A 7,293-nucleotide genomic window follows, 5' to 3' on the forward strand; every position below is an offset into this window, starting at 1 on the left:
TAATCATGCTACCTTTTCTAGTTGGAGATTTCTGCAGATTTATAGAGGATTTTCTTATAATAGTGATTCATCTAGCTAGGTATTCACAAAATAAAGAGTAATAAGGAAAATGTTCTTTCTCCTTTCCTCCCCAAATAAAAATTGCCTGACTCAAGAAGAGCAAGTCTTATCTTTGGTTTTTCTCTTTCTATCCTGCATATCCAAATACAGTGAACTTGCCTTGCATTTGAATGTACAGAGGGCTCTAAAAGTTCACCTATGGCACACAAATTATTTTGTTAGGGTGCCATCTGCTGGTGTCAAACTACCAAAGACTTATTTTTCTTAAAGTTTAATGGTAAGCTTCTAATAACACTAAAGACTTCGAAATTATTTGATTCAAATAACTCTTTGTCTTTTCTCATTTATAATAACAGCATAGACTATTTTCAAACGGCTGTCTGATGCATAATTCTTTAACACTCCAATACAGTAATATAAAATGTCACTTTTTTATTTTAAAGTTAGGAAAATGGAGGCACCAGACCTAGCCTTGACTTACTGGTTCATGACCTGTTTGGATTCAAATTTCATTTTTTAGTTTCCATGGCTCCCTGACTTTTAAAAAAGTTCTGTTCAATTTTCCCCCTTAGAAAAGCAATTTAAGTGCTCGCTTCGGCAGCACATATACTAAAATTGGAACGATACAGAGAAGATTAGCATGGCCCCTGCTCAAGGATGACACGCAAATTCGTGACACGTTCCATATTTTTAAAAAAGGAAAGCAATTTAATTGCCGTGTTTGTATTACATTGATTTCAACACTTAATGTATCTATTCACTGAATTTGTTCTCTATGCCACGATATAAGGTGTGTGCACAATTTGTTGCCTCTGTATAAAGCAAGCTTATCACCATAGTCCTAATTATTTATGATCAATATCAATGCAGTTCCCAAGTATTTTTCCCAATCTGCCTTCTATAGGAGGTGAGGAAAAGCAACTACTCCCCCCCCCATCTTTTTTAAAAATCTCTATCTCTTACTTTCTGTGTAAACCTTGAGTAAGTCTTTTCACTTTCCTGTGACTCTTCTTCCTTATCTGTAATTTTCAGATAATAATAGTAACTACTTGATAGGGTTATCTATTAGGTTACTATGAGTGTGTTAAAGAAAGTCAGGGGCCTCTGGGTGGTTCAGTTGGTTAACCATCTGCCTTCAGCTCAAGTCACTGTCTCAGGGTCCTGGGATGGATTCCCACGCAGCGGGGAGTCTGATTCTCCCTCTCCCTCTCTTCTGCGTGCTCTCTCTCTCTCTCTCTGAAGTAAAAAATAAAACCTTTAATTTAAAAAAAAAAAGTCACAATACCCAGGGGCAGGTGCGTGGCACAATCTATTGGGCACCTGACTCTTGGATTCAGCTAAGGTCATGATCTCATGATCTCCAGGTTGTGGCGTGAGCCCCCCTGTCGATTCCACTAGTACAGAGTCTGCTTAGGACTCTCTGTCCCTCTCACTCTGCCCCTGTCCTCTGTGCTCATGTGCGTGCACTGGCTCTCTCTCTCTAACAAATAAATAAATCTTAAAAAAAAAAAGTCATAAAGTTCTTAGAACAGTGCCTGTAACATAGTAAACACACATTAACTGTTAGCTGCTTAACTACACTTAACCATAGTTAATTAAGCATGTCAAATATGGGTTAATATCCGACAGACAGTCGTTGCTTTACAGTGATTTCTGGGATCCTTAACTTCTTCCCAGCTGAGAGATACAAAGTATATATGTGTGTTTATATTTTGGAGACTAGGGGAAGAATAATCATTTTCTTACCTTTTATTCTCGCTCTATGAGCACTTAACTCCCTTAAATCCTATATAAAAACTTCTACTTACTTTTCCATCCTCATTTCTCAATATTCTCATTTTCAGATTCTGCATTCCAGCCATAAAGAACTTCTTTCAGTTGCCTGAGTGAGTCAGGCTTTCACTCTCCACGTCGTTGCGCAAGCTCTTGTCCCGTGTTCCTGGAACACCCTTCTCTTCCCAACCTGCTTCCAGTACCTGACTAACACCTTCTTATCTCTCAGCTCTGCAGTTAAGAAGTTTTAAGTCAAAGATCATTCTTTCATGGGCTCCCAGAACGCTCAGTACTCTTCTACCCCACCCTTAGGCCAGCACATTTCTGCAGGGTGGGGAGAGGTGGGATCTAGCACGTTTGCCATTCTACTCCCAGCTTCTAGAGAGGTGCAGGCGCTCAGTTGGGACTAAATATTTCCTCAGCCCCCCCCCCCCCCCACCCAGGGGAGCATGTTTATTTTGGGGGAATTGAGAGAGAAGGCATGAGTTATCTCCTGCTTACAAGGTTGAATTCTATCTGAAGTAGTGAACATCTTTCTCCAGTTATTTCCGTTAGGACACCACCGGTGTCACTCTCATTCTTGAACATCTTTTTCTTCAAATATTTGTATATATGTACAATTAAGTATATGTAATAAAAATGGATGTGACTGCAGGACTTTTGTATGCATGTAGGAATTTATTTTTAATTTCTACATTGGCAAATCATAAACGTTATCTACTGAACAATTATAGTTTTCATTAAAATTACATGTATAACAATATATGCAAGAAATATGTATCGAGTGCCTACTGTATGCCAGATACTCTTCCTGGCACCATGCAAAGCAGACAGAAATTCCTAACTTCGTAACTGAGCTCTATGTTTTTGCTTAAGTTTTTCTGTTCCCGTCATGAGAAAAACAGAAAAGGAAAAGCTAGTCCGGCACCCTGGGGCTCACAGCGTGAGGAGCTGTTCCTCTCCCTGCCTCCAGAGGGAAAGGGATGGAGTAGTTCCCTAAAGTCTGGTTAGGTGATTGTATGGGGAAGGCTGCATGATGGAAGCAGCAGCCTTCAGTAGAGGATGTAGCCAGCATGCAGGTATCGCTAGCAAGGGGACCCGGGAAGTCAATTCTAAGACTCCACTTCTTCTTCCTTCCTTCTGTTGTGTCCTTCATTAGCTGAAGCCCAGGGAAGACAGAGGGCAGGGAACCCAGGTGAAATAATGCACAGAGCTCAGCCTCCAAAGCACAGAACAAGCGCCGGGAACAGCGGAGTGACTCCGGAAGGACAAATGGAAAATAGGCAGCACTAAACCTGATCAAGAACATTTAATTACTATTTTCAGTCTCTCAATCTTTTTGAAATGTAGAGGATTCTTTCAAATAATTGGCAGATTTTGTGTAGCATGGTGGGTGCCACCTGTTGGATGTTAGGGCTGATTTTTAATAAACCCCTGCCATTTATTTTTTTAATTTTTTTAAACCCCTGCCATTTAAACAAATATTAATGTTCTGTATATTTGGAAGCTCTTTTCCGGCATCAAAAGGAGAGAGTTAAGTGATTTAACGTGAGCAAATAAACGTGTTCTAGGTTGTGATTCTGAGGCTCACGTCAGAATTTTTAAAAGGAAAGAACACCAGCAGGGTTTGAAACTCTCTATGGAAGAACTAGGGGTGACATCAATTTTGTGCAACCATTCTGAGCTTCTCCTGAAGCTGTTGCCGAAGCAGGCATGGCTTTGTGCTGTAGCTCACGACCTGAAAAGCAGTCCCTGGGAAAGTTACACTGAGGTCCCATGGCATCTTGGAGGAGAACATGATTTCTTTTAACAGTTCAAGCTTAATCTGAATATACCTAAAATCCAAAGGCACAAAATGCAAGACCTACCATCCATTTATCTGTCATTTGTTATATCCTCTATCTTGAAAACCTTACTAGAATTTCACTTGATACTACACATAGGATTTATGCTCTCAGAAGAAGCACTGTTTTCAATCATTTATAAGTCAGGTGTGTATACTTATTATATGGTCAACTTTTTTTCAGAACACCTGACTCAATTACTTCTTTCTGAAACCACACTTGCTCTCCTCTGTCCCCTGTAAATATTAATTCATTAATCTAACAGCTTAGAACTTAACACCAACAATGTTTTCCATGTTGTGAGGTTACCAGCTTGTCTGATTTCCTTCTAGGAGTTATAAAGGAAAGAGTACTTGGGAACACTAAGGATGCCTTACAAATGGGTACTGTAAAATTTTCACAACATTGTCATGTGCCTTTTTGAAATTGGATGTTCATGATATTCTGTGCAGCAAGACTTTGACTCCAATAAAAAATAAGAAAGAAGGGCACCTGGATGGCTCAGGTGGTTGAGCGTCTGTCTTCCGCTCAGGTCATGATCTCCAGGTCCCACGTCAGGCTCCCAGCTTGGTGGGGAGTCTGCTTCTTCTTCTTCCTCTGCCTCAGCCTCTCCCTGGTTTGTACTCTTTCTTGCTCTCAAATAGATAAATAAATCAGAAAGAAAGAAAGCAAGCAAGCAAGCAAGCAAGCAAGCAAGCAAGCAAGCAAGCCAGCCAGCCAAGAATGTAAATGAGTCTCTAAAACAAATCAATATATGAATTTGGGTTCTGTGGTGCAGTCTCTGACAAATAAACAGCGCTCCTATGAGCCTCAGAAGCCCTGCCTTCTATTCCTAGGGAGTCCATAATGAGTGAGTCTCTCTGAACCTCAGCTTCATCTTCTGCACAGTGAAGGGCTGGGCCAGATGCTTTGGCTCCCTTCCAGAAGCTAGCTTCTATGGAATTATCTCTGCGCGTTTTGACATATTGTTCTTTTGATTTTTTAATCTTCTGGATTAAAATCTACTTGAGGGTTGAAACCTCACTATCTAGCACAGTGCCTGCAAAATGAGTATAGGAAGTCAATAATCATGTGTAGGTCTGAGTATTTTGCTGAGCTGTTCAAGCATCACCAGGTCTCTAGAACTATTTCAAAACATTTTGTAACTTCTACAATGTTACCTTTCAGCTGCTAGCAATGTACAAAGATGTAGGTCAATGTAGTCAGTGTTTTGGATGTTTTAGAAAACTTAGCCAGGGTTAGAACTCTCCACTCGATTAGATTTCTGGAAAGAGGATTCAAGTATATTTATCTCAGTTGGGCAAAAGACCATGTTTGCATCTCATATTTTAGCTAGAATCAGACATTTGGTTCATCTTTAACTAACACCCTTTTTTAAAAAACGTAACCCTGGGCAAGTACTATGGACTGAATGCTTGTGTCCCCAACTTCATCGGTTGAAGCCCTAATGCCCAGTGGGATGGTACTTGGAGGTGGGGCCTTTGGGAAGGAATTAGTTTGGATGAGGTCATGGTACTGCAGCTCCCGTGGTGGGACTGGTGCCTTTGTACGGGCATGAAGGGACAGAGGTCTCTCTCCACAGTGTGAGGACACAGCAAGACGACGCCTGTCTACAAACAAGGAAGAGGACTCTCAGCAGGAACCAAACTTACTGGCATCTGGATCTTAAAATTCCCAGCCTCTGAGACGAGTAGAAATAAATTTGCATTGTTGAAGCCACTTTGTCTGTGAGATTTTTGTTACAGCAGCCCAAGCTAACGAAGACAGCAAGTGAATCTGGTTTGTACACCCACAAAAGACGGAATCTCACGGTTGAGAATTTGGTTGGTAATGGATTCTTTTATATGTATAACGGAGGAGTAAGAAATCTAACAATATATGGGCACCTGGGTGGCTCAGTGGTTTAAGCTTCTGCCTTCGGCTCAGGTCATGGTCTCAGGGTCCTGGGATTGAGTACCACATTCGGCTTTCTGCTCGGCAGGGAGCCTGCTTCCTCCTCCTCTCTCTCTCTCTGCCTGCCTCTCTGCCTACTTGTGATCTCTCTCTGTCAAATAAATAAATAAAATCTTTTCTAAAAAAAAATTTAAAAAAAGAAATCTGACAATATAATCATAAGGAAGGACCACATGGAGTACTGACACCAACAGCAGAAACTACCAACTCCAGCCAATCCACAGCCTAGATGGATGTATTCAATGGCAGAGAAATTTCTAGCCCAAAGAAGAACTTCCAGAGTTTGCCAGGCTGTGACTCCACTGCTGGACTCAAACTTTTCCATTTATATCTTCTTATGGATCTTCTCAGAGAACATGGGTTCTCTATAAATGCTGCTTAAAAAAAAAATACATAAAAGTAAATATACGCTCTTTAGTATTATCTTGGTTGTATCAGGTAACACCAGGTAGAATTCAATTCCTATTTTATCTTTATACTCTCTACAAAGAATATACTACTTTTGTTACAAATGGTAGGTTTTCTTCAAACACTGATGAAAGTGAATGTGACTATCAAGGCATATGTGTTTGAGAAATCCAGTTAAACCAGTTCAACAAAAATATTCTTATTTTTATAATAGAATGTGCTCATTTAAATGACATACAACTAAGTTATATCAAGTACAACCAAACTATGGGTGACTTGGTTTTGGGAAAGGAACCCCTTCATGAATTACAATAGCTACTTGCCCATTTCTCTTGGCTTTTCTTATCTGTTGTCTCTCTCCTACTCTTCTTTTCTCTCTTTTTATCTTCTTTCTCCATTTCTTCCTTGTCTTTCCATGTTATTTCTAGCTGCTTAATTTACATGGTAGGTTTCCTTTCAATACATACTGTGAGTTTATTGTTTCCCGGACTTTACAAGTCTTATCACTGGTATTCCATACCTCCTAAAACATATTCCCAGTTATAATACTATTATAGCAGGACACAATTTCTGTGAGGTCCCAGAAAATTTCATCTTTGACTAAAAACATTTTAGCCTAATTTCAGACCCCAGTTGACATCAACCTTCTGTGGTGAAAGGTCGTGTCTCCAGCCCAGACTTTAGGCTTATCCTGTCCACACAAGCAGAAATTCTACATTCCTAAGTGAGTGTTTCATTCTAGTGGGGCAAGAACTTACTATATGGAACTAGAAATTCTTAACTTTTAAGGGCACTCTCTTACCCTGCTCTCATAGACCCTAAACATGGAAATATTTTCATTAATAAAAAAATTGAAACCACACCAGGTCAAGTAGGCACTGTTCTTCCAGGTCCTATTATGAGGTTAACTACCACCAAGGGACTGTGATGTGCCCATTACTTCATTCTCAATCTATCTTTTCCTGCTTTTTTCTGAAAATGTTACATCTCCCATCTCTCTCTCTCTTTGGCCATGCCATGAAAGGATTGGTCTTGAACTCTAGCTCCACAATTTTCTGGTCTTTGGTTGCTTGATGCCTACAGTTTGGAATAACTATGAGATGATTTAAATAAATAAATAAATAAATAAATAAATAAATAAATAAATAAGGAAAAAAGAAAAAAGAAAGAACGAAGCTTGGGTGAAGAGGAATTCTGGAAGGAAAAGACCTGAATTCCAAGCCTGATTATGCAACTTGCTATTTTTACATGACTT

At 39.8% G+C, this 7,293-nt stretch overlaps 1 non-coding gene across 1 annotated transcript; it reads left to right on the forward strand.

Moving 5' to 3' along the window:
* The first annotated feature begins 645 nt into the window (after nt 1–645).
* Nucleotides 646–752, forward strand: LOC123945309. The gene has a single exon (XR_006819155.1). It is a non-coding gene; the product is annotated as a U6 spliceosomal RNA (small nuclear RNA).
* The last annotated feature ends 6,541 nt before the right edge of the window (nt 753–7,293 follow it).

The sequence above is a fragment of the Meles meles genome, chromosome 6 (genome assembly GCF_922984935.1).
Source record: "Meles meles chromosome 6, mMelMel3.1 paternal haplotype, whole genome shotgun sequence".
NCBI classification, from domain to species: Eukaryota; Metazoa; Chordata; class Mammalia; order Carnivora; family Mustelidae; genus Meles; species Meles meles.